The following is a 24436-nucleotide window of genomic DNA, read 5'->3' as shown; positions in this document are numbered from 1 at the left end:
AAATTTGAACTTTCCAGGATTAAGAAAAGTCGCATTCTGCGAATCTGAATGATTCGAGTATTGTGTATTATAGACTTGCTTTATATTTATACTTTATCAAACGCGCTAGAACTTTCTTTAATTTTTCGCGATTGTTTTTCAAGAAAATCAGAAACTTATCGAACGGTTACTGACGCATATCAGCTTATCGAACGATATATTGCTGTTTCCTCCGTGTTGTATCGCGTACGATACGATAGCGCTAAAGTGTACGGCGCGGCCTATATGGGGAAGCATGACAGATGCATCCGGTACCATTAATGATGCATTCCGCGGTGTACGTGTGTCGCATTGGCTGCGTTCAGTAGAGAAAGCAGCTTTGCAACTGTTGTAAAATTCTTAAATATGATTGGTTTATACATTTAGATCCAGCGAGGAACGAGAGGCAAGACCAATCGTATTAAAGAATTTTACAACAGTTGCAAAGCTGCTTTCTCTGCTGAACGCAGCCATTGTAAGAGGCGCGATTTGCGAGCGCTATCGTTCCATAGACTTCTGCTTTCCTCAAAATTGCGCGCGGGCTGGGCGAAGATATTTTTTTGAACGAATTTTCGCCACTCGTCGCTTGCCATCGAAGATGCAGACAACGTTTTTCCCCCTCGAGATTTTTCTCGCGCGCCCGAGTTATTCGTATTTGTTGTTTCGCGTCGTCGCTACAGAGCGCTTGTTAATTTTTTCACATGTAATATATAATATATATATATCTATATAGTGTATTGTTTCGCGTTACAAGTCGAGTCGGTCGGAGGGAAGGAGGTGCGGGAAGGGATGCGTGCTTTTTGTAGATCGCACATGCAAAGGACTTCGAGTGTTACAAAGAAAGAGCACTAACTTCGTCTTGATGAATGAGAGATTTTTTATCTTGAGAGATACATCTCCTTTTTCTCCGAAACATCCGAAAATTTTTTTTTGACGTAACCGATAATTAAAAGATTTGTTTGGAAAAAGATTTGTTTTTTGCGCGTTGGTTAACTAGTTAAATAAAAAGATTCGCGTAGGACTCTTAAATATTATAAAATTTTAAATAATGTTGTAAAGGACATATAAGAGTCAAGTAAAACATTAAAAATATATATATGTCACAGAATTAAATAAAATAAAAATTTAATTGAACGTTAGTAAAAAGTTAGAACGTTAGAAAAGAGACTATTTCTTTTAGCAGTCTTTCTCATAAATAAGAAATTAATAAATATTCTGTTATGTATGTATCTAGAAATTTCAAACATACACTGTCAGTAAATCGTTTGAGAGAGAAATTTTATATCTTGGAAGACACTCATCTATCATTCAAGGTTGATCATGGATATTTTTGTAATTTTACCGAATATTAATGGATATCTTGCGGAAATGTTAATTACGTTGGAACATCTGAAGATGGCTTGATATAAAGCCGAAACATATAATAAAGCTTACTAACGTTCAATTAAATTTTTATTTTATTTAATTCTGTGCATATATATATTTTTAACGTTTTATTTGACTCTTATATGTCCTTTACAACATTATTTGAAATTTTTTAATTAGTTAACTCTTCATAATCGTTGGGCTTATTTGACCTCCCAAAAAAGTTCGAGAATATATATCTCCAAGTTCTTATTTCGAAATGAGATTTGACCTGCTAATCTGCCTGAAGTTTCTTTCAAAGTGATAAATGATGAGTAAAAAGTCAAGTGACGAATTTCTTTAATTTAAAATACAATAAATATTGAGTAAAACATATTGCGCGAGAATTTCGAACTTTGACAATTTTAACTGTTATATAAATTTTAATTAAATTTTTTCAGTGATTGAACAATAAATTTAAATGGATTTATTTTTAAAACTAGCTAACACTCGATGTTCTTCGCGTCCGTTGACAGATGCTCTGATTTTTCCTCGCGATGGGCATAATTTGCATGCTTTCTTTCTATCGGTTGCGTATCGGCGATTACGAACTGGGAGCAATTAAGCGATGCCGCGTGTAACTCTGTGATACCGTAAGCTATAAGGTAGAATTACTCTGCAACGATTAAGAGGATTAGAGGGCGAATATAGTTAGGACGAGATTCGAACGCTTCGATTCTTCGTCGGTCGTGAACTCGTTCTTTGAAAACGTCAAAATGAGAAATTCATTTTTGGTTGGGCTGAACAATACGAGGATGCTCCAGATATAAGGAGAAAATCTTTGATAAATTTTTTTCTCAAGAAAGAGAAAGAGCGTTGCTTTCGGATTTTTTCGAGAAAGACGAAGGAAATCTGGCACACGAGCATTTGAAGTCGTTTACGTCCGTCTTAACGTGTATATAATATTAAGAGTCTGAAACTCCGAAAGCGTCCATTGATTACATTCGTTTAAAAGAAAATATTGTGGAAGTTCATTTATTTTCAGAATTGCAAAACAGATTTTAAAAGTAACATCTGCTCGGCACAGAAGCCGATTTAATTTGATTTGCTAAAAGAAGTGAAATCCTTTAAGTTCGTTATAATGTAAGAAAGAGCAGATTAACATACATCGATTCACGCTTTCGGACTCACGTCAGATTTAAGAGAAAGCTTAGTCGGTAGACATCACGCGGAAAATTTTGAAAATTTGCGTAGCTCAACCTGCATTTCTCTCTTCGGGTGCGGACAGCAGGGGGATGAAGATGGAGAAAATGGGGAAAGGGAGAGAGAGAAAGAGAGAGGAGGGGGGAGAGACAAGAAGAAAAAGAAAAGAGGGAGGATTGTTTAAAAACCGAACGTTGCTTGGTGTGCGATAAAGCAAATTGACGAATCATTTTGCGTATGGAAGCGAATAATTTCCAAAAGTTGCCGCTTTATGTAAGACTGCTTTAGTGAAACAAAAAACGCAGAGACAAAAGTATAAATATCGATAAATATAGGGTGCTGGGCGAAACGTTGGGATACGCGATGTTCGACGGAATCATATTAAATCTAATTCGTACTTATATATTGCAGATATATTATATATAATATATTTATATATAATAATATTATGCCTTCCGGGAAAATTCCCGTAATGTCATATTAAGTTCACGTTAATGATTAAATTGGAAGCTACAAATTTTTAGTTTGAAGCTTTCTGATACTTGGATCTGCTGTGACAAATTTGACGACAGCTGACTCCATTGATCATATGATTTTATTGTCTTCGATTTTTAAATTTATTTTTATTTGCATATCTTGACGCTTATTTGTTTCGTACTTTTCGAATCGATCCTGTTATTAATGCGAGTTGGACACCGCGATTTAACTTCGTGCTCGCGTTCCCAGGGTTTCGCCGATTGATTCGTACTGATTAGAAAAAATGGTGTTATTAGAATTTAGAAATTGATGAGATATAAAATATATACGATCTTATTCATATTACGGCGGCCTCGGACCGCGGAGTAAACGTGGATTGGGATTTTTCTTCACTTCTTGACGAAATATATATTGAACTTCATATTAGACGTTCCTGTATGTGTCCTCACTTTGTTTCACGTCTTTATTTATCGAAATGGACATATTTTTTTGTTTAACGCCACGATTTCTCGATCCACTTTCATTCTACGGTCGCAATGCGATTGCAAAGCTATACACGTGCAGAGATATATGTATACATATATATATATAATAGATATATATATAATAAATAATATATATGCATGCATACGCGTGATATATGTATACGTATATATTATTTATTACGCGACGACTTGACTATTTTTTGTATTACTACTACTGTTTTATGGTTATTTGTTATACTTCACTCGGGACATTTTGAGCGGATTTTTATTGCGTGTTTGAGGAGAAGTGCCAAAACCTTTGCAAGTTTACAGAACGAGAAACGTTTCTCCGTGTCTTTTCCTTTGCAGCATCGATTCTTTCAGCGAAAGTCAACATGATATTAAAATCGCCGTATGAAAATTATACCTTTGGCAATACAGAAACGGAATTATTAATTTCCACTGACAGTGAAATTATCTGCAGTCTAAAGTATTTCGTTCAATAAAAATTTGTTTGAAGAACTCGAGAAAAAAGAAAAATGCGTTTCTCGTAAAAGTAATACTTGGCGTTATTTTGACGAAGTCCAACGTCGTCGCCGATCGATTAGGTACTTTCTCCTCAGTCATGACGATTGAATATCACTGCCAAAAGCCCACGATTATAAAAGCAAAAAAAAAAAGTAGCGTAGAGCGGCGGGGCCCGATCGGATCCCCCATTCACGTGGCTCGGATCAAGCCGTCTCATATTCTCTCCTTCCACTCATACACTATATCTCTCAAGTTTACATTAACATATTTTTCAACGGATAGCAACTTTCGTTGTAGAGCGAATCCGTTTACTCCTTTTTTTTTTCCGTAGGACAGCGTCGACGACGATACCGATTCGCCCTGCGATTAAGATCTTGGAGTCTGTTTGATTTTCTCTTCGAGTTTTTCCACAATATGCAACGGAATGATTGTAAAACAGAATAAACGATGTAAAGAAGAGACTTCTGAACGGATTAATATTTACGAAATCACGATTTTGGTATTTTTTTTTTTTCAAGCAGATAAAAATATCAGAGAAAATACTTTTAATAAATCTTGATACAAGTTAGAATACACAGGATTATAGCGATGAACACTGCAGTGACTTCACGTGTATAAGTACACCCGTGCATAAATCGGAAATCAATAACTCTGTTCTTTGCTGTTTATCGATTTAAACTTTTATTATTGGCTTTATTATTAACGCTGTTTCTCTCGATAAAGCTTCTTTCGTAGAACATCTATTCTCTGTGTACGCGAGATGTAAGTTTTTATTTGGATGATTTGCCAGAGAAAGATTTATCCAATTATGGGAGGAAGTGTTGCCATGAAATCGAAATTTAGATAAAGAATCACTTTCGCGAGGATGAAGATGGGTAATCGGTATTGTCATCGAGATTGTTAATTATTCGAATTTCTTAGAGAGATGCGAGCGAAAGCAAGAAGATGAGTGCACATTCCATGCGTAATGATTATACATACATGTATAAAGTATTCATCTGTTAGAGTTTGATAGAGGGTTCACACACCACACCACACCACACCACACAACACAACACAACACAACACAACACATACACACAACACATTACACATACACACAACATGCGCGCGCGCGCGTCATATTGCACTGGAAAATTATAAATGAATAATGTATCTAAAGTTTTCGAAGCTTACAATAGACTCGGTTTATCATTATTATGTATCGTGATTTTTATGTCATGTTCAATAAATGAGTTTTAAACAGCTTACTTCCATGGCTCTTTATTCCAAGAATTACTGACCTATATTCCTATCCTTATTCATAATTTTACATATATAAGATACTGAAGGATATAAATAGATACATATATCGTTTTTTTACTTTATTTTTGTTTCACAATTTTAAAAAAATCACCTTTTTTGAATTGTGACAATTTTTATGTTCTATAAAGTTACAATGAGTACAGAATAATTCATAAAAAGTGACATAATTCAAAATTCTCTGTAGAAGATTTTCTTTTTTATTTACAAAAATGACATAACTTACAACGTGTCACTCTTGTAGAAGACACTATGATCTCTTTGAAAGCCTTAAGAACGACACAAGTAGGTACTATTTGGCGGACGGATTATGAAGTTGAGTTAGTTTACTTTTCATGATTGACAGAGTAAGCTTTACTTAACTCATTCATGCGGTATTAACTCAAAAATCACATCTTTTGAGTTATGTCAATTTTGAAATAAGAGAGCGGTATGATATTGTATAAAAAAATAATATAATACAAAAAATAATAAAATGATACGAATAAATAAATATTCGAAATATAACACAGGCGAAAATTTAGAAATTAATTTGTCAAATTTTAATTAAAATTTTGTTGTATACGCGACAAAGTTGTGAAACGTGTGAAATAAAAAGTCATATTAATGCGACTTTATGTAACATTATTTTTTAAAAAAGAGACCAGGAAATGGGAAATTTTCATATCAATGAATAACTCGTGTGTACATTTAATATGTAATGTTCAAGAACATTACTCCATTATGAATTCGTTCTTTTAATGAGAATATGAAGAATACGAAACATAACTTACGTTGATATGTAATGAGGCAATTGTGAAGAAGAAAACATTTTTAATGTCTCAATTTATCAGTGAGTGATTCATTCGCGATGCATTCGAATAGCCTGAGTCATCGTATCGATGATATTAAAAATAATTTTTTTTTACTATCCGGAAATAGTAAAAAATTAATGACAATGAAAACTCAATTATACATACTCAAGTATACATCTTATGACATGGAATGAAATAATCTGTGTAAAATAGAACTTTTTTCTTCCTTTTAGGAAAAATGTTTATTCTTTAAATCTAATTAAATAAAAGAATTCCTAAAGCGGATCTTAGTTTAAATATTTTTGTTTGAATTTGTGTACATATCTGATTCTGCAAACTGCGCGCTGAAATCTTTTTCGGTTTTGAAACGCAAACATGTACAGAACCAAAGTAGTGATATCATTTATTAAACTGACAAGCAATTTAATAATTTTTAATGCTAATAAGCACCTTTATAAGAATATTAATAATTATAAGATGTTAATGAGATTCTTAAAACTGCAAATAATTTTACTGCGGAGAGAGAAAATATTACTTCAGCCAAGCTCTCTTTAAATTTTATTCTTTGAATTTTGATCTACAACCTGACAATTTTATTTATAACAGAAACCAATTTTTATTTATGTGATTCGAATTAAAATAGCATGCGACTTTAGATAATATCGATTGAATTTATTAATTATGTGGAAATAGCGTATCATGTATTTACCTCCCATTTATTTCATGATCGAGATCTGTGTCACTCCTGCATTACGTTATCTTATTAATATAGTTTCTCTCGCGTGATTTTTAATAATAAATTCATGCCACGTAGCTCAAATTTCAGTATTTCAACATGCGATATTTTACGCAAGCATAGTAGTTAACCGATAAATTTATTGCCACAGAAACTATTCCGGCATTTGCTTCAATTATCGTAAAATATATCTTTTAAGTAATATGTTTGCACACATGTGTTATACATTATTCACAATACGAGTGGTTATTATTTTTCATTTTGACTATGTATACTTTCTAGTCCAAGGATAATACCAGTGCTTTGAACTTGCTTTACAATATTTGTGAAACGGAAAGATTGCATCATTAGATGCAACTCTGCGATGTGAAAAGAAAGCTCGTGCTACAGAAATAAGAGAAATTATATATAGATATTAGACTTTATTATCTTTATTTTTATATATTATATAAAAGATTTTCTATATAAAATTAGCATTTTTTGAAAGTGTATGAATAAATACAAGCATCAAAATATAATTTGAAATAATTTATTAATTTTTAATAATTTTTATAATAAAAAATATAAATAATTTCAAAATAAATATCAGATGTTGTGTAAAAGCCAATAAATATTTTTCAGCGCTACATTGATTATAAATATCAATTATATAATGATTAACGATTGAAAATAATTGCGAAAACTTTTAGCGAAAAAACTTTCGTATTGGAAACAGATAATATAATTATACACGGAGAGAATTTTCTTTTACAATATATTCTGAAAATATGGTAGTTGTGGTACAATACGATATTTTAAAGATTTTTACCATGCACTTCAGTAAAATGGATTAAACTTATTTTATATACTTTATTGTAGTTTTATTAATGAATGAGAGAGATTTACATTAAAATTCTTCGAAATGCAATGTTGTCTCACGACTGTTATATTTTCAGGGTAAATTCTAAGAAAAAATTCTCTCCGTGTATGATTATATTATCTTTTAGTTTATTTTATGTGAGTTTTTAAAAATGGAATCTTATCTTTAAAAATACTTAAAAAAATATATGTAACATGAAATAAAATTGGACAAGAGCAATACATAGATTAAAACATTTTTGATAAGAAAAATAATTTTTGAATGAAATCTTATAGGATAGAAATTTCGAGTAAAATGATATCCTGGTTTATACAATATACTCTGTATAAATCATTCTTGTTTTTAATTTTGTTATTCTTTGTGATTAAATCTCTTGCTTTTATTTTTTTTCCGAGATATAAATAGAAAGGCATTGCGTAGGCGAGATTACACAAAAAAACAACAATCAACGTCACAATGTGCGATACGCGGACGTCAGTCATTGCAGAACATCAGGTACTCGCTTTCGTATTGCGAAACGAGCCACGATAATCTCTTATCGTTATGAACGCGATGCATTCCTCGCGACACAATTCGTGGACGTGTCGACGTTCTAGTTATCGCAATCAGCGTCGCAACTTGGCATTATTAATGATAAAGCATGCAACACAACGCGAAATGTTTGAAATATCCAATTGAGAGATCATCATTAATGAAAGCTCGATTATCAAGGATGATCATGCAATTGGGATTGATTTTTCACGCGACCGAGATAACGGACTTAAGCATTAATTTGCGACGCGTTGCAAGATATCGCGTGACTATTGTGATATTGATACGCGTGAATACGATACGCTTTGTGTGCACACAAGTTACGGAACAATATCTTACACCGGCGTGTACTCAATAATCTGAACAAAGTTGCATGTTGTGACAGGATTTCGAAATATTGAGATATTTTAAGTAAACACAGCACCGAAAGTAGTATGTTTAGCACTTAATTTCGTCAATAATAAGACATTGTTGCCGAAAATTGAAAACGCAACGAATGTTGAGTTGATTTTTCCTTGAAGGGAAGGCGATAAAAATTTATCTTAGAATTTTGTGAGCATGTACGTGCTTAATTTAATTTCCAATTTTATTTGACAAGATCTTACGCCAATTTGAAAATTTTTGAAGAACTTACAGTGTAATTTTGTAGCAAACGATATATCCGTAAGAAATTATTTTTATACTTATATTAATTATATAAATACAACTTCTTTGTATATAGATACACATAAACTTTTTTTTAAAGAAAAAAACTTTTGAGATGATATCAATTTTTTTTTTCCATTATACGTATGTTATAACAAAAATGGAAATTGTCAATTATATTACCCTTGTAACAATTCTCAAGTTAGAATACTTATGTTCATTTATTGTCTCCTTGATTTTACCTTTTTGTTGAATTAACAAGAAAAGAAACTTGATTATATTGCATCGTTGTAACATACATAGAATTGCTTACGCCAATGACTCCGCGAATGGAGATTTCCATTGCAAGAGGACTGGCGCCTACAATGGTATGTCATTGTCTGAGTTATTCGCGGGAAATCTGCGTCGGCAAAAATAGAAATATATGTATATGTACAAGAGATGAATAAGGAAAAAGCAAAAGGATGACGTGGGGCCAGCACGTGCGTCTTTATATGCAGTTTGACAATCAGTTCTGCGTAAGCTTCCCCGAATAGGGCAATTTCCCTTGCATTATATTCCCAATCAAAATTCGAAAATAGAAATTCTATTTTCAATCAATTCGAAAATAGAAATGTTATTCTCAGTCAAAATTTGAAAATAGGATTTCTTTATTATTTTAAATTAATTTTTATTGTTGCTCAATCAATACATAATCGTCAGATATTATATTGTCAATCACTCACGATTTAAAAAAAAACATGTGATTTGTCCATTCATTATTTAAATACTTAATAAACGTTTACAAGAAGTTATTTAAAAGATAATTAAAGCGAGAGATAATTAAATCTTCCGATCTTTTTCAGTATAAAATAATTACATTTCTTGCTGAAAGATTACTCGAATTGTTTGCGGGTAAACACCTCACTGTATTTATATGAATAACGTATAACGAGAAAATCGCTTTTATTCCGCTATATGTTTTCTACGAACAATAACGTAGTTTTTATTTATTAATATTTTTATAATTAAATCACTTTTTAAAATTGACGCAGATCTTGTCAAGTAATATTTGAGATAAAATTACGTACTTTCGAAGTAATTTTTATTAATCAACATGAATCATCATTTGTCACAATTTTCCATCTCTAGAAAGCTTTCTCTCATCTCCTTTTTAGAAAGTCAATCAAATCAGAACGTTATTATCTCAAAATACAATTTAATAGAAAATTGACGAATTCTTTGTCCGAATTTAATCGATCTAAACAGAAAATCGATAAGAAATTCACTGCTTTTCTAAAATAGGTATTAGCTAATGAATGAGATCCGCCGTTTAATCGCGGCTGCATTAGTTTAGCAATAATTAAGATATAGTATGACTCTCTGAAGCCTGCATCCGCTAACGGGAAGTTCATCAAGGTGCACGTACGCCTACGTCCATTTATCAATCTCATTCTCGAGCGCGTCCATTCAGCTCCCACATGTACCATATCACGGACTAACACCTACACTTGGTCTCCACTTGCACTTGCGTGGCGTCCTCCTCGTCCTGCTCGTTCCTCGCCACGATCTCTCTGCATCTCTGCGAATAATCCAACTTTCCTACGCGTACCCTGGCCTCGACCGATACGCCAAATACATTCTCCGGAAGTAGGGTAAAATAGGGTGTTATGGCCATACGGAAAAGATGGCCATAGGCCATAATTTCTCCAATAATTGATAAATAGTGCATTTTTATAGTCGTTCTTAAAGATAATCAATATTTACAGTAATTCATATGAGTACACTGTTCAAAATAACAATATTATAAATATTATCTAATATCTTTTCTTTCGACTATCTGCAAAGTTTTGCACGTGTCTGCTAAAAACTGTTATAATGTCTAATAAATTACAGTTAAGCTGCCATAATCAACATTACATACACAATAAAGGTACGTAAATTGCAATGTGACCTATAATTAATACTTTTATTTTCACTATTTATTTATAAATACTATGGCTATCTTTCTTATTATCATGGCCGTTCAAAAAGTAACAAACAGATATTTCCGATTGATTTTGATCGAATAGTCTTATAAATCCGATCAAAATCAATCGGAAATATCTGTTTGTTACTTTTTGAACGGACATTTTTCTCAGTGCAGCTTTGTACTGAAAGTCCGACGAACGTCGCGACACATCTGACGGGGAAAATCTTCCTAGCTGTTAAATTACAGCTCTCTATAATTCGTGTTTTTTTCTAGAGTCTCGAAATGCGTCGCATTTTCGAATAAACAGATTTAACCTTGGAGGAAAGGACATCCTTGATCAGGGGCTATATTCAGTTGCGACAGTTGTAACCGCGAGTAATCACTACGGCAGGATGCGACATATCACGCAGAGAGGACATTAACGAACGAACATGAAATTACTTTGCTAATCTGGAAATCCATGACATTTTATTATCCTAAATTTGCGTGATGCAACTACTAATTTTTGTATTTTCCATACAAAATATGCAGTAATTATGCAGTAATTATGCATAATAATAACTGCAATTATACAATAATTGAACAACGTATATGCTGGAAATTAATTAGGGTAGAAAATTGTAATGTGAAATTATATTTTACACACATATTAATCCATCATCCTGTTACAGATCTTTATTATTGGGATGTGATGTTGATTTTTAATTCTTTTCAGAATTAAAATTCTCAGTCGACCACGTGTCTCATATATTTCTCACCCACGTTTCCAATTTCTCGGCTCACTCGCGTTAAAATTATACATCGGATGCACTGATTGCAAATATCTCGCGTAGTATTATATTTAAAAACGAAATGAATTCAGGTCGCTGGACTTCTGGGCATGGCGCGGAATAGGAGTGCCGATCAATACGCTCGTTACTATTTCAGATTCTTTGCGAGTTATTCATAGTAACCGCCGTCTACCCGCGCATTAATTTGATTAACTCGCGCGAGAGTAATGTGTACGTAAATGGCGATCGACCACGCACGATAGAAAGCTTTCATTCTACGTGGGAGGATACAAACGGAGTTCTATAATGAAGCACGTGCTTTCCATAGTCGCTAATTAATTTAGTACGTAAATATCCAATATGCGCGTCCGCTGATGGATATCGTGCCTAAGCATATAATTTCAACTTCAAAAACCGTTTTATTTGTGACGAATCGATTTGCTATCAGAAATCGTTAAAAAAAAAGAAAAATTAAGCAATAGTAAGGAAATTAGCGGACAAATGAAATTATTTTTTTAATCTGGAAACTTAAGACGCTTTTTTCTTAAACTTGCATGACACGACTACTGAATTTTGTGTTTTACATACAAAATACACAGTAATTAAATAATTGTACAATGATTGTGCAAAATAATCATACACGGAGAGAACGGTTTTGCTAAAGTATCTAAAAATTTAATTAGATACAGACCTGAAAATAATTTTATTCGACCATTAAAATAGTTATGTAGGACACTGAAATATCTAAAAATTTAGTTAGATGTAGATCTAAAAATAATTTTGTATAGGACGCTCAAAATGGTTGCCAGAATGTTAAAAATTTTTGCAGTATATTACTGATCATGTTTGGAATTCCTAAGTAATTATTTTGATGGTCCAACAAAATTATTTTCAGATCTGTATCTTGTTAAATTTTTAGATACTTTAGCAAAATCGTTCTTTCTATGTACAATAATTGAATAGTGTAAGTGGAAATCGACAAAGAAACGTTCACATATAAGTGAAGGAGGTCATATTCGGTCAAAGTGGCTATAATAATGACTGCGTTTAGCAGAAAAACAGCTTAATAACTTACTGTAAGATTCTTTAATAATCGCTCTTAGTTCCATATGAATCTAAATATATAAACCAATATTAAAGAGTTTTATACAACAAAGCTGCTTTTGCTGTTAAACACAGTCAGTATTTTTGCACGAATTTCACCTGTTTTGACCTTCCTTACTTATCTATATGTGTTGAAAGAAAAAATTAGTCATACTTTGCGAACTGACTCGCTTTGTGGTGTTTCTTCTGAAGTCTGGGTTTCTTTTGAAGAGTCCCGGAGTTCAAGGGTTGGCGAACTTTTATTATAAATCCAGTGAATTAGGAGTTTTATCAGGAGTTTGCAACAGGAGTCCGTAAACACTGATTATATAATGACAGATGTATTTTCCGAGAAAGCTTTACAGAATTAACTGATATATAGACAATGATTTACCGACCTTTCCCAAGAAAGCTCTCTCCCTCCTTTCCTCTCTTCCTTTCTTTCTTTTTCTCGGTAAAATCGATTATCTCTTGTGAGCCGAGGGTAGTCACGTCTTATCCTTCAGAATTCCTCTCTTCCTTTCTTTTTCACGTAAAATCGATTATCTCTTGTGGGCCGAGGGTAGTCACGCCGTATCCTTCAGAAAACTTTCCACTACTGGCGACAACCAGGCTCCGCTTTTTTTTTCTGATCTTTCTTTATGTGCGCGCGCGCGCTGACGTCAATTATTTCATTGTAATACACAACGTTGCAACGCCCATTTTGTACGTTTATTCTTCCCAGGTTATCATCGGGGTCTATCGCGTGCACATATATTGTATACACGTATATAAGCAAAGCTGGAGCTGTGCACAGCGGAATATACTTATTATATGATTACATGCACATTTGTTCGTGATGAGCTATTATAATTAATAATTGATGACTTATACGCGCTGCACCAGCCACTTTTTACGCGATGCTAACTCAACTCACTTTTAATTATCTTTCTCGTTGTCTGAGTATCATTATTGTCTGGATAATGTGTTAAATATTATATTAATAAATGTGATAAAGGGTTTCACAAATTTTTGAAATTTTTTGGAAATTGTTTATATTCCATTATTTATGGAAATTGTATAATGATATATGTATCTACAGGATGTTTTCCATTTGGTGACACAAATCGGCAGATAAGTGTCGTTATATCTTTTTTATTTACTGGAATATCAAGAAAGAAAATATTTGTGTCAATTTGTATCACAAAGGGAAAGCCTTCATGATTTTTAACAAAAAAGATTACGCACCGGTCTAGACATTGGACTCATTTTCTTAATAATAGTGATAGATACGACTTCGACGCGTATAGCATATTTCTCGTAAGTCTTGTCAAAATAAATTGAAATAGTCTTGTGGTTTTTGATCGTATCTGTCACCGTTTCCAAGATAATAGCCCTTTTGTTTAAACTTCTACGTACTTTTGTCAAGGAGAATATAAAAGGATTATATTTTTTTTATGTAAATGTCTTTATATGTAACATACATATAAATATAATACACGAGTAAAAGGAAATATGTTGTTGCAACAATAACTGAGGAGAGTAAGCTATTTAAGGAGACCTGAAAGTCGTCTGTTTTCAGAATTAAAATGTAAATAATAATGTAGTTCAAACCGATCGGTTTATACGAAAAACGAAAAAAGTTGGAAAATTACAGTTTGTCAAGTTAATAGTATTTGCTTTATATGTAAGTTATATGTAACTTTGTAGGTATATATAAAACAATCTTGTGGGATTATACGAACAGTGTTGAGTTCTTAGAATTAGGCTTAGATACTTAATATAAAAGATTAATTAGTTAGAAAATTTGTACGTATGTGTGCGTGCAATACTGATACAGTAGTGTGTAGTGATGTGTCGATACGTAAATCGTATTTGTGAAATTCCTACTGAATCGGTAGAAGAAACTACTTTAGAATCTTAAGGCGAAAAACTATGCAACTGACAGCTGCATTATTATTTAAAATGTATTATTAAATGCATCGATCACGTTATTTAATCGTATTTGCCAAATATAGTAATACGATATAACAATATAAACATTGTTTACGACATGATACGACAATTTGTTTTGTTTATATATTTTATCTAGTTTTGCTGTGTCATATTTTCTGCAAGTGGTTCAGATTTCGCAAACGACATATAAATGTACATATAAAGAAAAAAATTGACACCAAAGATGCGCATTATACTAATTGCTATACATAATCAAGACTTACCTAATACATTCAAGTAGAATAACTGTACAAAAGGGACAATTTTGCTGAAGCATTAAAAATTTTAGCGATAGTGATACGTGCAGATCTGAAAATAATTTTGTTTGACCATCAAAATAATTATGTAGGACGCTCAAACTGCTAGAATGTTAAAAATTTTTGCAGTATTATTCATCGTGCTTGAAATTCCTAAGTAATTATTTTGATGGTCCAACAAAATTACTTTCAGATCTGCATCTCGCTAAATTTTTAGAGACTGCACTGATGTAGTAAAATCATTCTTTTCGTGTGAAAAGGATAAAGTACCTATGACTTTTCGATTCAATCAGATCAATTTTTAACCAATGGAAATAATAAAAGTCGGTAAATCTAGAATTTACCATGGTTTTTTTCCATTCACTGGTTTTTTCCATTCACTGTATTTTTCCGGCCAACTCGGGATTTTTGTATTATCTTGTTCGTCACGCATGTGCCGATAATATTGTTTCACATTTATCCAATAGGTATTTTATAGTTTTATCATTATTGGAATGAAACGATAAAGGTCCGAGAAGAAAATAAAAATATATTTTGCTTGAAACGTCATTAAGACTCGTATTACTTTATCATTTATCTTGCGTGAGTAATACATTCATTTTCAGCACTATAAAAAAAGAAAAGGATCGATTATCATTATCGTTTCTGATTTTTGCTGACCTTCAAGACACATTTTATACCAATAATTAAGATAAAATAAACCTAGCTTATTGATTTGTCTGCTTATTGATTTTTTATATCGCAATTTTGTTACAATATGAGAAAAAATTTGAAAAAAAAAATTAACTCCAAGCAAGACCAATAAAATTTCCTATACATATATCATAAAGAGATATATTTATACCAAATTATTTCTGATTTGTTTTAGGGAACATAATATTTTAGGGGATATAACTTTAAAAATTTTTACGGATTTTTATCTGTCTACTGATTCGAGAATTTTCCGTAATTTATATATTACAATATAATTCCAAAAATGCGGGAGAGAGATAAATAAAGATTATGTTTATATTTTTTTCCTTTCGCTTCATGCTTCAGAAGTAATCTTTAAGGCATCGGCCTGCGACAAGGTATCACTCTGTATCGTCAACGAATCACATCAAGTTGATAAATGGCGATGCAACGACTGACGCCAGTGAATGCGAGGGCGAAGGTGGGCATGACTGAGCGCGTATATTTATAGCGGCAGCTTCCTCCTCTCTTCGTTACGAAAATAAGCGCTTTTCCTGTTGTGTTTATGCCTGAGAGAGAGAGAGAGAGAGAGAGAGAGAGAGAGAGAGAGAGAGAGAGAGAGAGAGAGAGATAAAAAAACAGGGGCGTCACGTTTTTCCTCCGGCCGCATGCACTCAACGCTCACGCGATGCACGTCTTGCCGATCTGTTTACATTTTCCGAGTTCGCTTTGCTTGTCAGCTGACAATATTAGCATTATACGATAGAATGATGCACCGCATTCAGACTTCCTGCAACGCGTTTCGAATAAATTCGTTTTAATAAATTTTAGAACTATTTTACGGACACGTGCACCTTTAAGTCTAATAATGTGCGTGCGTATGTGTGCGTGTAGACTCGATCTAACAATACGCGTGTACACCAGATTAGAACTGGCCGAGACGCATCATGTGCCAAAGGTGCGAAGATTCGATGTAAACACAGAACATATTTTTGCGGGAATTCGCGACGCGAATGGGCGTGAAAATAGTCCGTGCTAATCTACTCGGTCCCGGCGTCTGCAAGACGCCAACGATCCTCATCGTCACTAATCACGTTCTACGCAGAATAACTATAAATGTAACATAGCCGACGGGATTAAGATTACGCTTTCTGTTACGTGAGTTAACTGCACACGGATTTTATTTAAAGTGGTATAAATTTGTTGTGCACTTTGCTACTGAAAGCACTGTGCGTCATCGAGTTTACTGTTACACTTTACAACTTCAAATGTCGTCTAAGTCGCGGATACTATACAAATTTATCTAACCCTCTTAGCATTCCTGTTATCTCGTGACATAAAACTGCTGTAAGTAACAGCATAATTTAAAAAGTACGTATTTTTTATACACATACAAAGTAGTCTACTTAACCCTTCATTATCTCGCGTGAGATATTCAGGGCATTACCGCCTTATTTGCTAAATGTACACATGCTATTTATACACATTATTATATTTAGTGCAAATTATTTCACAATTAAAACATTTTTTTGTGTTTATCTTTATCTAAAAGATGTATAAATCAGGTATATTATCAATCTTTTTATTTAAATCATCTAAAGGGATAAAAAAAATTTAGATGTAATGTTGAAATGTCAGAAACATCTCACGCGAATTACGTTCAAAAAATTACGCGAAGATAAGATTAAAATTAGTTTCTCTAATATAAGATTAAAATTAATTTCTTATGATTTTTTTATTTTAATAATAATAAATATAGAAAAAAAGAGAAAGAAATTAATATTTTCTTTTTATTGTAGATATGTAAAAAAATTGCCAAATAAGATTATTTATCTCTCTGAAAGAATCGTAAAACATTTTCTAAGAATTCTGTAACAAAATCTTGACAAAATTTTCGTGTGTAAGATCTATACTGATAATTAATCCTATGACGTTAGTATCTGTCGAGTTTTACGATTCCACCTGACTACTTTGGATTGTTAGCGTACTAATGGCGCACAACATTTTTAGAAACTTTTAGTTGAAGTGCACAAGATATTTATGCCACTTTAGACGAAATTCTCTTCTAGTTAGCGCGTACATTAAATCATCAATTTGGCAACGAGATCGTGTCACTCGTTAGCTGCCACGTACGTCATATACTTTATATGTACATACTATGTTGGGAATTATATTTCACGCCTAGTTGCAACAAAATTCAATTTCATTTGATTTGAAACGTATGCTTCAGTAGCATTTAAAATAACAAATGATTGAACGCATTCTTTTTTAAATTAAACTGAAAATTTGAACAATGAATATTTTTTTTACAATCATAATATTGTATTTTTCTGTAATTAATTTTGATGTATCTTTATTTTCGATTAAAAATGCCACACGATCCATGTTTTATCGTTCAAAGTTTGATTCATATTTGTAATTTTTTCGCCTTAAAGAAGTCAAACGTAATTCTACACGAATTCCAAAAACATGCTGACAAATCTACGTGAAATTATTATCCTTACAGAAAATCTAATATTAGCTAATTTATTAGTGAAAAACAGTAATTAATTATTTACTAGAGTACTAGAAGTATTGAAAAACAGTACTTTTAATATCTAAAATAAATTAGTTACTAGTTTTCAATATTAAATTAGATACTAGATATCTGTAGCAGTCATAGAGAGCTTCGCAATTTTTTCGAGAATTCTACACTGAAAAAAAAAATTGAATTTTAATAAATATTTATTTGAATAGTATTAAGTAAAAATTTACTCTAAATGTAAACATATATCTGTTCACAAAAGCCATTAATTTGATTTAACTATCATTTTTTTATTAAGTATTTATTTATTGTAAATATTTACTTAGTATTATTTAAAAAAATATGTATTAGGATTTAGTAAATTTTTTGCAGTTTATGGTGACAATCTCATGTAAAAGAGAATAGTACTCATATCGTGCGCTCACCTCGCGATTTTGGCAGCGCGTAGCGCGGCGGGCAGGTGAATTTTCCGAGTAAAGTGAGCTAACTTCTCAGAAACGCAGTGTTGTAGAAATGCAGACGAAATATCGACGGATGCAATTCGTAACATTATAAGAATTTCTTCTCCTTGCCGGGGGGAACGGAGAAGGATGACCGACGATGGTCACATTGGCGCGCGATTTGGACAATCGCCCGGCGTCGCGACGCTCAGACAACGCACGTGTCCGGGGGTACGTATAGATACCCGTGAAGATCTGAATAAAACCACGCCGGATCAGCTTCGTTATTTTCGGCGTAACGACGTCGATGAGCGGCGCCTATCACGACGCTCTCCCGTGTCTCGGATGTCGGCGGTAACCTCGCATTTTTGCCGACGTTTTGTCGCGACGATCGCCGCCAAATCTCGCGAATATAAACGTCGCGATGCTCGCGAGGAATAACGGATGTGTTTGCGTGGGTGGAGCAATTGTGCTTGCGTTAAACAAGGACGTTGCGTCGCGACTGGACTTCGACGAGCTGTCAGACACAGGCTGCGCTTTTGTTCTCATACAAAGCTTTGTACGCAGAACGAACCTGCAGGCAGAATTGTCCTTCCACGTGTCCCTTTCAATGACCTTTGGGTATCTTGTAATTCTGGAAATAAAAGATGTCGTAAAGTAGTTATTTTGTAATATGATGGGTTGTTTTGCAGCATTGGCTTTTTCCTCTTTTGATCACGGAACGTTATACTGACGTAGGATATAACTCGTTGATATTTGCAAAGATAATGCTGCGTCTGTATGTCTTTTATATTCCGCGAGATACACTGTTGGAAATGTTCTTAAATTTCATTAACTTTTAAGTTACACAATTGAATTATTTATGTACATGTACATAAAATTTAATGTATTTTTCATGAAAATTTATGAAATTTAACGTACTTTTCATAAAATTTTATTAAAAGTACATTAAATTTCATAAATTTAATATACAGGTTCATTACATTTAAGTAACTACTGTAACAAAATTTTCAGTTAAATCATTCATTACTTTTAATTTCGTTCATAACCACGAGCTTCATTTACATGTAAAGGAAGCTCGTGGTTACATTTCTAACAGTGTACTACGATAACAATATTACAGCATCATATACGAATAGATAGTAGGAAGATTGACTATATGTTTTTATTGCACTAGAAGATAACGCTTGTAAAATGTTCTTTTGAAATATTCGAAGTTTCATACTTCTGTATGATATCTCGTTATTCATGCATCGCATAATATTTGATAATTATGGATAATCATTGAAAGATTGCATTAATCTGAGGTTATTATATACTAAATGAAAGCGTGTGTGTGAAATTAAATTTTTGTCTCACATACTCGTGTAAAATAAATTTTTGTTGCAAATTGTTAGAATTTCAATATATATGTTATTTATTTCATTATGTATGACAAGAACAGATCAGTATTATATTGTGAAACTACTCTATGCTTATTATCAATTAAATATACTATGATAAATGTTTGATTAAACATTTTTTATCTTCCAATCAAATTTAAGGAAATTTGAATTAAATGTTAACATTTAATTGCACAAAGAAGTTTAATACGAAGACTAGAGAATTATGTTTTGAAATCAAATAAATTTTTCTTTTTATTAAAGAAGAACTTATTTTAAACTATATAGAACAGTGCTTTTAATTAAAAGAATTTATTTTAAACTCGTCGAAGAGCGACTAAAGAGGAAAACGATAAATCTGGGCCATTCAGTGTACTTGAGTTTCTTTACACGTAATCACAGTGTGCGTCATTGAATTGCATCGATGCGATTCTACACTTCTTACTTCGACTTCTCACTACCAATGCATCAGAAATTACCTCTTATCGCGCCGTGGATCACTGTCAGTGGTAGTCTGGCAATATTACGAAATAAATTTTTTTAAATAAGTCGTCATTTCTTTCAAGTTTGAGTAGTCTCACAAATCTATATCGTGATTCATATATTGCGGTCATTAACGCTGATTACTGCTTCGTCTTATAATCCTTGATCAAACGCCTGAATGAATCATGTATATATGTATCACGAATATGTATTACGAATATTTATTTAAATTACAGAATAATTTATCAATATATTGTTCCCTTACTTCAAAGTAACAATTAAAAAAATGTAATTTTTCAGTTATAATCATGAATAAGTTAAATAAACAATAGCCTATCAATCATCAAAAGTGAACTAACTTAACTTTATAAAAACATCATTAAAATCACAACTCAAAAAGAATAGTTTTAAAAAATCATCAAAGTCATCATAACTTAAAAAATTGTAGATTTTTAAGGGTTACGAAGAGGTGAAACAAAAATTATAAAAATAACATTTGATTATGTTAGGAATATATTCTTTTTGATTAGTCAATAGTTTTCTGTTAAGTTGAAAAATAGTTTTTTCCCATTTTTAGGAAACTTAATTTTTTCGTTCTGTCACTTTAGAAATAAGAGAACAATATTATTAACACATCTACGTTTGTATTAAAATAATTTATATAAGTATATTCCAAAAGTAAAAAGACAAAGGAAGAAAAGGAAAAATAACTTATTTTAACCTTATCTAAATTTATTTGTTTTTTGATTGTTAAATTATTTTTGTTAAAAACAATTTCTGTTGCATGAGGTATTTTTATGAGATATATCTAACTAAGCATAAATATATTTGTTTATGCTCGCGTGATCAACTTTTGACGTAATCCTTACGTCATAGGTCGAGGAAAAAAAGACTAACAATAAGTAATTTAAATTGCAAAAGAATTCGCCTGATATATCACAGTGTATACACAATATGCATTGTTATTACGCGGAATTGCTCTGCGCATTATTGATACATCCTGCTGTTACATTATCCATTTCGACGCGCACGACTTAGAGGATCTCGATTCCCGCAACTCAATATGGACTAGTTCATTATATTAGCACATGAGTCGCAATACGTTGAAATTAACGTCGTTAAGTCCGTTCGGTTACGTGACGTTCTGCGCGCAGATATGCCTACCAAGAAAATCCATTCGTCTTCGTTTAACGTCAGCGTACGTAAGCTGAAATCGTTAACGGCAATCCTTCTCGTATTTCCATCCAGTACGCCGCTTCAAAGAGGAACGCTCGCATATGTTGGCAACTTGGCGAGCCATCCGACTCCAAGCGATCTGAACGTTTACGCTTTAATGCCTGCTCGTTCACATCTTTATTATCGCTCGACAGCCAATCTTGACAGCCGTCGCGTATCATTAGTGTTAATTTAAGTAACGATGTTCTAGTGTCGATTAAATACATATCTGCGCTCTAATCACGTAATCGTGAAATTTAAATGATTCTTCCTCTACAATCATGCACGCTTTTGTCACTAGGCGTGACACTGTTAAATTCATAATATCAATTCGCGTATCCAATTTAATTTGAGTTATTTTTAATTATTTCTATTCCTATTTAATACGTCATTGATTTAACTAAATCCATGGAGTTAAACAATTTTACTCAGGAAAATGTAAATTAAATTTGACTCGAATTTAGTTATTATTTACTAAATGTATACTCTCTAAATCTGAACCAGTGGATAATTACTGATATTAGTGTCAAATATGCCACTGGTAATCAGTGAGTGAAATGTGAAATTCCTAACCTATAGCTAACCTTTATTATGTGATCTAATTAATCTTTAGTGCATAAATTTAATGAATATAGTATTAGAAGATTGAAATTATGAATTGAATAAATATCAATATTAGAATATATAATGCTCAAACCTTCTTTCTTTTTTAATTGAACTTCACTGATTATCCAGTGCCAAATACGTCACTGGATGATTAGTGGCATACTTGGCAGTGATTACTTACTGATTCAGATTTAGAGAGTACACTATAGGAATAATGTTTACTTTGAAACTAAGCAGAGAAATGGATTGATTTACATTTTGACATCCATGAAAGTTAAAAGTAATAAAATGTTATATTTAACTCAAGGGATTAGGTTGCTATTGCTCCTTTGATACTAACAGTGTACGTTTAGTTCATTATATTTTTCAGGACCTGTTTGAGGTAGAATGAAGTATCCACACATCTCATTCTATCTTAAGCAGGTCCTGAAAAATACAGTAGACCAATCAGAAGTTGTCTAAACGATGTCCAACCTTTTACTTGAGGATCTCTACAGACGAGGAAAGTTCGTTGATAATGATCGGATGAGGCGACTCAGCGAAGCGGCGATCAGAGACACGCGTAATCGACCTTGCTACGAGGCCTGGTGGGATTCTCAGCAAGGACGACACGTGGCTCACAAGCTCGCTCCGCTCTCGTTCGGTGCAGCCTGTGCTGCCGATCCGCTCAAGGGAAACCGGTATTAGCTGCGGTCTGCTCGCTGGTTCTCCTCACCGCTGCATCGCACGTGCTCGACGATAACCGGTCACCGGCGAGCTCCGCGTTGCACCACGTGCTTGCGCTTGAGATCATCATCGGTCATGTCGAGCTGCCTCGTTGTATCTATTGATATCTCATCATCGTGTATATGTCGATAAAAGAAAAAACGTCGATGAACACGTCGAGAAAACGTCGATGACGTTGCGTCGGAATCATGCTTTGTCTCAGCAAATCTTAAGACATTATGTACTGTTAAATACCTTAGATTTGAAGTTATCAGGCTCAGAGGAAACAATCATAATACCTCAGATAACTTGGCCGATTACTGAATTAAGCCAAGTAAGCTAAGAACATCTGGAATAAAACGTAACTGTTTAAACGTAACTTATAATCCTTTGTATTCCTGTTGTGAGATAATTTAGCTTGTTATGGCGAGTTAAGTTTGAAGACTTGTTCAGTGCCTTTTCAGCAAAGTTTGTTTAAGATATAATTTGGATCTTACGACGAGGTCAAACACGAAATACATAATTTCCCTAAAAAATTACTATTTAAATATTTTAAATGAAGATTTACTTATTATGATTTTGGAAAGACTGTTTATACTTGACATCCGAAAAAATATGAGATATTCATTTATTTCTATAATACTGCAGATACAGTTTTATTTCATAAATTACTTTTTATACTTTATATTTTTAATTGGTTATTTTGCACTATCACTAATTCTTTATGTTTGTCTTTTTAAAAGATTTATTATATCCGTTGAAAATTAAATGCAATACATCCGATTTAGTAAACTTATAAATTTAAGATGATAATATAGATTATTACAAAGTAAATTAATAATTAATATAACTTCTTATCGTTCGTGTAACTTACAAACAATTATAGGAACAACCCAAGTCACAAATTGAACGTACCATTGAAATTATAGTTGTGAATAAAATATATGCATTGTTACACCTAATTATAGCTCGTACAATTTGTGACGTGGGTTGTTGCTATAATTAATCGATAATATATTATAGACTTATTAAATTATTCAATTTCTAAACTGATATAAACTTATTAACCTATTAAATTTAAAGAGCGCGTTAAATTAATGAATTTTTTGCTTAGAAGACCTTGTTTATAGAACGTCGACAAATGTAACGATAATAAAGTTTCATCTCGCATTTAAAAGTTATATAGCCGTGGCAATTAGCTCCCGTACGTTCTGGCGACTGTTGACGAGGAGTCAACAGTATTGCGACTTCTTTCTCGTCGGAAATCTGCGAGATTCGTTGACTTCTCGTTCGTTCTGCGCTCTCGTCATCATTTTCGTTGCACATCTTGCGCTGCGCGGCGGAATATGAACCCGCCGTTCTGAATGAGAGCGCCAGCCAGGTCGCCTTTCCACTTCGCACCGCACCGTCGTCACCCTTGTCCACCCCTTCCTGTCGCATCTACGCCGTACTCGAATGACACTGAAAGCGCGG

The sequence above is a fragment of the Trachymyrmex cornetzi genome, unplaced genomic scaffold (assembly GCF_001594075.2).
Source record: "Trachymyrmex cornetzi isolate Tcor2-1 unplaced genomic scaffold, Tcor1.1 scaffold262, whole genome shotgun sequence".
In the NCBI taxonomy this organism is placed as follows: domain Eukaryota; kingdom Metazoa; phylum Arthropoda; class Insecta; order Hymenoptera; family Formicidae; genus Trachymyrmex; species Trachymyrmex cornetzi.
Note: the sequence above shows the minus strand (reverse complement) of the source record.